The sequence below is a fragment of the Harpia harpyja genome, chromosome 15, assembly GCF_026419915.1.
Source record: "Harpia harpyja isolate bHarHar1 chromosome 15, bHarHar1 primary haplotype, whole genome shotgun sequence".
Taxonomy (NCBI): Eukaryota; Metazoa; Chordata; class Aves; order Accipitriformes; family Accipitridae; genus Harpia; species Harpia harpyja.
The window spans coordinates 26,268,850-26,278,400 of NC_068954.1; the positions used below are offsets into that span (position 1 = coordinate 26,268,850).

General features: G+C 47.6%; 1 long non-coding RNA gene across 1 annotated transcript; it reads right to left on the minus strand.

Moving 5' to 3' along the window:
- Positions 1-4,923: 4,923 nt before the first annotated feature.
- On the minus strand, positions 4,924-9,106 carry LOC128151885 (uncharacterized). The gene is made up of 2 exons (XR_008238486.1): positions 9,038-9,106; positions 4,924-6,455 (listed from the first exon to the last, which is right to left on the minus strand). It is a non-coding gene; the product is annotated as an uncharacterized LOC128151885 (long non-coding RNA).
- Positions 9,107-9,551: the final 445 nt, after the last annotated feature.

The window sequence follows — 9,551 nt, forward strand, 5'->3', positions numbered from 1 at the left end:
TCTGTCCTGTCCACTTGTTCAATTTTTTCTGCAGTTTTGTGTTTGTAACTTGGTTAACAGGAACTGCTTACAAAAAGGCTACACATGTCGTTTTAAGTCCTTGATGGAAGGATTTCTGTGAGAAGCAGTCGATGAAAAGAAAACAACTTTGTGGGTTTTTTCCGTGCAGCTAAAAAATGTGTTAGAATTGATTTGTGCTTGTTCCAACACAACGCACTGCCAGGTCGGTTGGATTGCAATAGCTTTTCACCCATGAACACCTGCACCACTTGTTGCTTGTTAATAATGTTCATTAATGTGCAGTACCACAGTTCTGGCCAAGAATCAGGCTCCGTGGCAATAGGCCTTGCACAGACAACACTGGCAGAGAGTGTGGACAGACCCAGGGGGTGAGAAGAGGTATTGCAAACAAACACATGAAGTATATCTCGGTAGCAAATGCCACCTAAGTTGTAGTTATGTGTTAAACCTGAGAGGGACCCGCACCTTCAAAAACTTATTTTTCCAGCTGTATCAGTACCTCTGGTCATAGCGACCTCCCTCCACACAAGTAGTGCTCTGTTCATAAGCGTAAACTATATGTAACTTCTTATAGTTGGCAACACCAATATTATGTGCTAGCTGCACAAAGTTATTCTTGTGTTTACTTTTGTGGAAGGAATTGGGCTAGTAAGGAAGCATTAACTTAAATAATAGAGAACACAAAAAGTGAAGTGGGACAGAAAACTAAAGCACTGAGTGATGCTACAGTGAAGAAATGACTGAGTAGGACATGTGAGGGGCTCCAGCCTGCTGCAGTCTTTTGCGAACTCCTCTGAAGCATTTTCTTGGCATAATACTCGTTTTTTCTCCTTTCAGTAGAACGTAGCATACCTGTAAAACTTTTTTTAGTACTTAAAAATTTTGCCCTGATTATTTTGGCATTTTAGCATGCATAGAATATATGTACTCACTTTGGGGGAGAGAGCGGTAACTATTTCAGGTTTGGATAATGAAGGGGACGAGGAGCAGGTTCGGGATTTTTGGCTTAGCGTTAAAAATGAAAAAAGAGACTTCTCCCCCCACCAGCTCCAAATAAAAAGCACTTTTAATGGCAGACATTTCAACCACGCCCAGAAAGGCAATAGAAAACCAGTTAATAGGGTCAAGATCTTGGCACCTGCTCTATAAAGGCTTTTCCTTTATAAATATGGAAACCAGTTTGGTCCTAACCTGCAGTTCTAGGAAACTTTTTAGCAGAGTGGCTCTGATGACAGGGCTTGAAGTGAACACAGTGGGCCTTCTCTTGTCCTCATTTTCATGTTCTAGCCTGTCTCATCAATTTGGAGCTCTCTGGTCCCAATGAAGTGTGTTGCACAATTTGCTAAGCACAAGACAAAAAAAAAGAAGTTTGCATAATGGCAAAAGTCGCACAAGTAAAACAAAACACAGAGCAAGTCCAGAGAAGGAAAAGCAGCGATAATCTAATACAAAAAAAAAATTAGAAACATCAGCTCCAGTCAGGCATGACCACATCTGATAGATTCCAGGGAAGATTTGATTTCCGTGCGGGGACCAATTTCCCTGTTGGCATGGTGAGTATTTCTCCTACCTCTCCTCTTTCAGTCCCACATCTGCAGCCCTACCCTGGACTGACTGGTCTGTCATTTTCCTAACAAGGAGTCCCTCATCACTTTTCAGACTGATGTGAATCTTGGGTTTCCTCCATTCTCCTCCTGGACCCAAAGAATTTCCCTATTTGTATTCAGCCCGATAAACTGCTGACGGACCACTGACGCCCACCTCCTTCAAGCTACATTCTCCTTTTGAGGACTGGCATTTGGTGGGCAAATGCTGGTGGAGAGGCTGCGGTCTGTTACTGGTGGGCTGGAAGGAGATGTTGCTGTTGAAAGAGAGGTTCTTGGTAATTCTGTATTGGACATCCGAGACGGATCTCCCTCCCACCTCTGCCGGAGCGTGCTCTTCCACTGAGGGACAGTTTGCATGGCCATCAGTAAACATGAAGACTAGGCGCTACCCTGAAAAATAATGACTTGTTCCTGGGTCTTATTTGTAATGTGAAAACTTCATTAGTTATGCTTGTACAAACTATTTCACAGCCATTCCGTCTCCCTTTCATCTTGTGTGGGAACTCAGTTTTCGAAGGATGTTTTGATGCCTCTGTTTGTGTTCCCTGCGTGACTAATTCAAACCAGAACCATTTCAACCTGTTTGCCGGCTTGGCCCAGAGATAGTCCAGAGGATGCAGACGTTTAAGGGCAGAAGTTGCTGTCAGTCCTCTGGCTGTGCAGTGGCAGACGGAGCTGCCAGGCTCCCCACAAAGCCTCTGCAGTAAACGAGCCCCTCAAATCCCAGTCCCACCACCATGGACTGAGAGAGGCATCACCATAGTACGAAGGGTTTCAGAGAGAGGTAGGTCCTAAAACCCACTTGGATTGTTTGTAAAGTATCCAGGACCTGGTAGATACATCCTGGACCCTCCAGAGAGTCCCTCCGAAAGGTGGGCTGGGGCTCATTGGTGCTTTGAAGCATGGACGGACGACGAGTTGGAGGGTGATGCCCTACTTCAGGGCAGCAAAGCTCAGTCACCAGAACGGGAAGTAGGAGATATGGTCTCAATATCTCTTGGCCTGAGGAAGACCAGAGCTACAGTATTTTCCCCACCACCCCATGTCCTCAGGGAGGTGTGTCAGTGCTCTTTTCACTCATTTGGGTGCTCTGGCAAAGGTCAGAAAAGATTTCAAGATTTGTAGGGCCAGCATGACTGTAACTGGTGCCGAAGGCTGGGTACGTGGATGTCTGCATTCAGCTTCAGCCCAGGGGCATTTCGGCACCCAAAATTGAACTGTTGTCTTGGGTTTGTGTGGTGGGGTTTTGGTAGCTGGGATGGAGGGAGGGGCTGCAGGGCCGGCTCCTGTGAGAAGCTGCCAGAAGCTTCCCCGGCTCCAAGTCGGACCCGCCGCTGGCCCAGGCCGAGCCCGTCAGCGACGGTGGTAGCGCCTCTGGGAGAACAGAGTTAAGAAGGGGAACCTGCAGTGAGTAGGGGGATTGGGATGTGAGAGGAACCCCTGTGCAGACACCGAGGTGAGTGAGGAAGGAGGGGAGGAGGAGCGGGGGAGGAGGGGATGCCCCCGCAGCCCGTGGTGAGACCAGACGGCAGGCTGTCCCCCCCCAGCCCATGGAGGGGAGCGGGGGAGCAGATGCCCACCTGCAGCCCGGGGAGAGAGGAGCCCACGCCGGAGCAGGGGGATGGATGCCCCCCAAGATGGCTGGGACTCCAGGGGAAAGCCCGCACTGGAGCAGCCTGTGCCTGGAGGACTGCGGCCCGCGGAAAGGACCCACGTTGGAGAAGTTCATGAAGGACTGTCTCCCGTGGGAGGGACCCCACGGTGGAGCAGGGGACGAGTGAGGAGTCCTCCCCCTGAGGAGGAAGGAGCGGCAGAGACAAGGTGTGAGGAACTGACCCCAACCCCCATTCCCCGTCCCCCTGCGCCGCCGGGGGGAGGAGGGAGAGAAAACCGGGAGTGGGGTTGAGCTGGGAAGGAGGGAGGGGTGGGGGGAAGGTGTTCTAAGGTTTGGTCATACTTCTCATTATCCTTGTTTTGATTTAATTGGTAGTAAATTAAATTGATTTTGTTTCTTCCCCAAGTTGAGCCTGTCTTTTGCCCGTGACCATAAGTGGTGAGTGATCCCTCCCTGTCCTTGGCTCAACCCATGAGCCTTTCTTTATAATATTTTCTCCTCCTCATCCCACCGGGGCCAGGGGGAGAAGTGAGCGAGCGGCTTCGTGGTGCTTTGTTCCGGCTGGGCTTAAACCACAACAACTGCCCTAGGTACAGGTGGAACCAGAGATGGCCCTGGGAGCGCAAACCAGTGTGCAGGCAGCTGTAGCCTCCAGGTTGTTGTTACGAAATGAGGAAATGAGGAAGGGTTCTGCTCTAAAGTGCCATCATTTTGAAGTGCCTTTCCATGTTAGGAGTGAGCCTGGCACCTCATGGGCTCTAGCAGACCTTGTCACCACTATGCCTGTTGTGGTCCCACACTCTCCACTCCAATACCCTGCTTTCCTGTCCTCTTCAGAGACATCCACGAAGGCCGAAATTGCCAAAGCAGTTTTGAATTCCTGGATGCAGGCAGCCCCTGGCCTTACTCAGCTGTGCAACTATTTCATCCAGTTGGGACCACAGGGGAAACTGAGCTGGAGAGAATTTAATTTGCAGTTGGCCAATATGGGAGAGTTAACACTATAATGATCCCAAAAAGTATCAAATGCTGTACAACATCGTTAGGCAAAAATAAAAGAATACGCAGAGTTCTCAAGGCTGAAACCTGAACTGGAGGTATTAAGTTAAATTGGGTTTCAAGCTGTATGCATAACAGTCCCTGGTTAAGGTTTTCACTGATGGTTTAGCAGGCATTTGCATTTCCTATAGTCTAACGTTGCACTTTGAGCAGAAACATTATAGGTCCAGAAAATGGCATTGCCTTTAGTTAGTTTGTACCCAAGTCTTTTAAAGTCTTGTGTGATAAAGAGACTATAAAAATTTGCCTCTAATCTGTATAATCTATGAGCATTTTTTGGCTTCTATAAACTAAGAAGTCTTCACTTCTTGTCGCATGAGGTATAAAAAAGTTGGTTTGACATCAAGGTGCTCTAATAAATTCTTGCTGACCACAAAGGATTGCATTAGTATGGTCACATATTGACAAATGTTGAAAAGATTTTTAAAAAACACACACAGTTTTTTTAATAGCCAGGGAGGACAAATTAAAATGCAGAATTACTTCTTTCGGGAACCACACACTTGTAGATAGGACTTGATTGCAATCATAGGCCCACCTGCTTTTCTAACAAGAGAGTAACAAATATAGGTGAGTAACAGAATCCACGCTGCTGTTTAAAGATAGAAAAGTAGAAATTGCTGAAGAAATGGTGTTTTTATTGTCCAGAAAAGGAAAGGTATTTCAAAGAGCTGACAAATAATTTTGCATAGCTAATAGTACTCCTGCCAGCACAGAATATGGTATTGTTTTATAAGTTTAAACAGCAATAAGAGATTGTGTGTACATATCCTGATACTGTCAATTGTATTCCTGTTCTGTGACAAGATAACAAGATATTCAAGAAGTCACAATATTTAAAACACATTGCCTTTTGCACCACAGGGTTGGAAATGCCAAGCGGCTGCTGTCGCTAGCTCATCCTCTGCGTCCTTTTGGAAAGCCAGCTGCTGCTTTCGGAGCCGGTTTAAAACTAACAATTATTCTTGGCAGCGCAACATGTATAAAAGCAAAGGTGTGAGCAGGGACACGTACCATTACCAAGAATGCTGGTCACAGTGATAAAACTTAGGTTACCCATCAACAAGCCCTGCAGAAGCTGGGAATGGGAACTCAACCAAATGGTGGAGCTGCGGTCACGGTGAGATGACAAAGTGCCTGTTTGAACAGGGAATCTCAGAGCAAGCGGTGGGCAATGGCAGCACCGCTGGCAGAGGCAGCATCTCCAGGTGCCAGACCAGGCTCAGCTGAAGTAAATAGAGACTTTGCATTTCTTTCTTTTTTTTTTTTCAGTAGGACAAATTTGAAGCTTTAGAAGAAAAACCCTCTCCAAATTTTATGAGATCCTGGAAAGGAAGGAGTGCTCCCAAACCCTCAAAGTTTGGAGTAACTTTGATATCAAAAGATACCATAGAATAATTGGATAAGCGTCTGCCAGGCTGCAGGTTCTCACCTCTCCCTTCTTCCTCAGCTCAGGCCAAATTCTTCCACACGCAGTTATGAGTTTTGCATCCCGTACTCATTAGATGCCTGACTTAAATTAAGGCTAGTTTGCAGAAGAATTTAGGACTTGCATCTGCCGTAGAAGGCAACAGGAACATATAAAGTACTTCCACACACAACTATACAGCAGTCTCCTGGTAGAGCAAATGTACTTCTTGGATCGAATAATCAGGAAATACTTCCAGGCTCTGGTTTTGTGTTTGTAATATGATGGTAATGCCCTTCCTTGCATTTCGGGGATGTTCAACAAGCACTTTGTTTTGTGAAGTTTTGGAGATTTTTTTATAACATTCACCATGATGGCATCAGGAGAAAATGTGTGATTCTGTCTTCGTAACCAGGGTTTTTTAACGTACAGTCAGTAAGGTGTTGGAAGGCCTTCTACGTGAGCTCAAGTGTTCCTAAGTGAACTCAGAATAATGTGCAAAGAGGCTGAATTGAGGTCCCACACATCCTTTCCCTGCGTGCCGTTTCCCAGTTGCCTTGCCAGACTCCATGCTTTGCCATGCCTCAGTCTCCTCTCCGTCCTCTGATTTCCCCCCAGTCTCCACACACTTTGGGACCCCCCAGCTCTCTGCTAGGGTTCATTTTGTCTGCTTTTCCAAAGTATCTCTTCATGTTGCATGTTTTACCTCCTCTGAATGCAGTTCAGCTGACGTCCTTCAGGTAGCCTGGAAACAAACAGGTAAAAAAAAAAAAAATTTAAAATCCATGCTTTCGACTCTGAGTATCTGGATTTAGAGCTGCTCTGGCCTGAAGCAGTTAGGAATTGCAATTGCTAGGGAAGTCCTGCTCTGAGCCCTGGAGCATGTCCCATGCTCATGAACTCACCAGAGAATGAAGCCTGCAAGCTCTAGCTGGTCTCTGGCGAGCACATGTGAACTACAGCTGGCTTGTTTTTTTCTTCCAAAGCCTTATGAATTAACCAACTTGAGACAGACTTTTCACTAAGATTAGAAAAAGTCCATCTCAGCAGTAAGGTTACTTTTTTGTCCAGTTCCAAGTCCCTCTTCCACTAAAAAAAGCACCACAGCTTTTTGAAGAAGATTGCCAGAGTATTGGGAGGGGGATGTGGGCTTTTGTTTGCCTTAAACCTGGCCATGATTAGGTTAAGGAAAAAGGATGCTCTCAGAAATGTGGAACTGTTTTGGCTGAAAACTTTGAAGAAAACCTTCAACACACACCTGGCAAGGAAAGCTTTGGTGTAAATATTTGCTGATTGGGCAAAAAATTACACAAATAACCCAGCATTGAAACAGCAAGATGCATTGGGCAGTCCTAACCATAGGTTGCACTACCAGCCATGTATGTATCTTTCCCTCCCTCAACCTTGAACTCTGAGAAAATTTGGACTCAAGGATCAATGTGGGACTGTTTGTGGTTTGGACCAGCGTTGGCTCAGCCTTTGTTTTTAACTGGGTGTCTTCAGTGAATCCATTTTATGACTGCACATATCTCAGATTCTGCTTTCTGTGTAATGAAGTTTGGCTACTTGAGCCAAACCCAATAATGTGCTAAGACAGCTTGGCTATACAAATGAGGTTATAAAGGTTTAACTAAACCAACAGGCTGAAGCAGAAAGTAGCTGTCATGTACAGAATATCTAAGCATTTTGCTTCCTCATGTAAGTAAATACTGTACTTTGTTCACTGAGTATTAATTTCTAACAGCTGTCCCTGAGTATACCTTCATTGTCCAGCACCAATGTGTCTCTAAAGTGCTCAGAATCAGTCCTGCCACCCAGGTAAGGTCAGTGTTGCTATAACCAAACTGGCTGATACTACTAACTTCTGCCTGGAAAAAGTTTGAGAGTTTGATTATAAAATGCATTAGAAACATGAGACTTAAGGCTGGGGGAAGAATGCAGCCCTTAATTAAAAAGAAAAAAGATTTCTGTCATTAAGCGGACCCTGCAGCACACGGTTCCTCGGTCATACAGTATGCCAGTACTACGTGCTCAGCAACAGCCACATAGCTTGTACGTTCAGGCTCACGGGTCTTCTTTTTGGGGTTTCAGCATCCTCCATAGCCCCTAAGAGAAGCGGCTGGCCTGCCAAGCCAGCTGGAGTTTGCATCTTTACGCTGTGCGAGTCGGTTGTGAAAGGCAGGGCTGTAAGACCCCAGCGTTCTGCCAAGTCTCATGTCCTTCTCTTTTCCAGATCAAAGAGGGCCTCTTACACCACCTGCCATCTAAGTGACTCTGTTGAGTTTGGACAGGAGCACAGCCAAGGAGCAGCTTCATGCAAACAGCAGAGGCCTCGGTCAGGAGGCAAGACACATGAGTTGAGAGGCTTGTCTGGTGCTTGTTAGTACCTAATTTGTTCGCAACAGCAGCAGCTCAGCCAGCATCTTGGATTAGACCCCAGAATTTTGGCCCAGCTGACACATGTGGTGCAGATGCTGTCTTACAGGTTGCATGACACGAGCCTCCCCTTGCTCATATCCACTCCTGAGGCGCTTGGCTAGCAAGGGCCTGTGGGGCCCCCTCCCTCCTTTCCTCTGCCGTGGGGAACTTGCCTTTGTGTCACCTCTGAAGCCATCACCGACCAGGCTGCAGCGATGAGCAGTGGGGTACCAGCTACTTTTCCCTGTGCAAAGGAACTCCAACTCGTCTGCCTCTCAGCAAGCCACCCCCAGCCACCAGTGGGTGACACCCCGTCCCTGCAAGCTCAGCCTCCTCTGGAGGCAGGAGCCTGGGGCTGGACACCCCGTCTGATCCGACTCTCCGTCCCCTGGGCCCCTGCAGTGATCTGGGCTACCTGGGGGTTTTGTAACATTTCACGCCAAATTCTTACATGGGTGAAGCTCCTGCGTTGAGCTACGCAGAAGGACTGGAAGAGATATTACAGTTTATAAGCTAAGGGGTTAGAGTTGTAAGGGGGTCTTTATTATTCGGCAGCAAGCACGTGCCAATGCTGAGCACGCTCCAGGACTGCAGCAGTGGTGTCTGCCCGTGGGACTCTGGGCAGCGCGCGCCTCGCGTGCCCGCAGCAGGGCACGCTGACGTATGGGGGACTGCACATGTGTTTGGGCGTAGGGACTGGTGGTCTTTTCTTTCCATTCTTCCATGTTTTTCCACATTAAACTGCAAATGCAGAAGGGGCATACTGGTTTTCATAGCAGTGAAAAGGTCAACCCCGGATCTTTTGTGCAGTTTATAATGAAGCTTCAAACCCGAGTTGTCTTGCCGGCACAGCTTTTGTAATGCAGTGGCTGCTCTAAGGTAGTCAATGCATATTAAGAAGGCACTTACCGTAAGACGGATATTCCCTCCGGAGTCCTGTGCCAGAGCGCTGGGGAGTCCAGGCTGTGAGATAGACCCACTGCCTGCCCTTTGCAGACAATCCTGCTTTGCCCCCCAAAAAACCAGGTGTAGCCACTGGTGAGAGCTGGCATCTTTTCCTCCCTGCGCGGTGTGAGACAGTGAGCGCGCGAAACAAGGCTGGCAGGGGCCTCTGCAGCGGACCCCTGACTCTAGTAGCAGGGAGAACGGCAGTACAGGGGGAAATAGGGAGCATAAGTCTGAACACCCAGGGTAGGGACGGTAACAGAAAAAGGTAAAGGAGTCAGAAGGAGAGAAAATTAGGCTACAATGAAAATAGAGCGCGTTGCCAGCCAGCATTTGCGGGTGCCCAGCCTAAATCTGTCACTCCGGTGTGGTTTTCCTGAGGGAAGGGAAGAGGAGCCGGAGCTCGCCCGGCGATGCTCCGGCACCGGCCCAGCGCTAGCATTTACCACCATCTCGTGGTAAACCAGAAGATACCAGC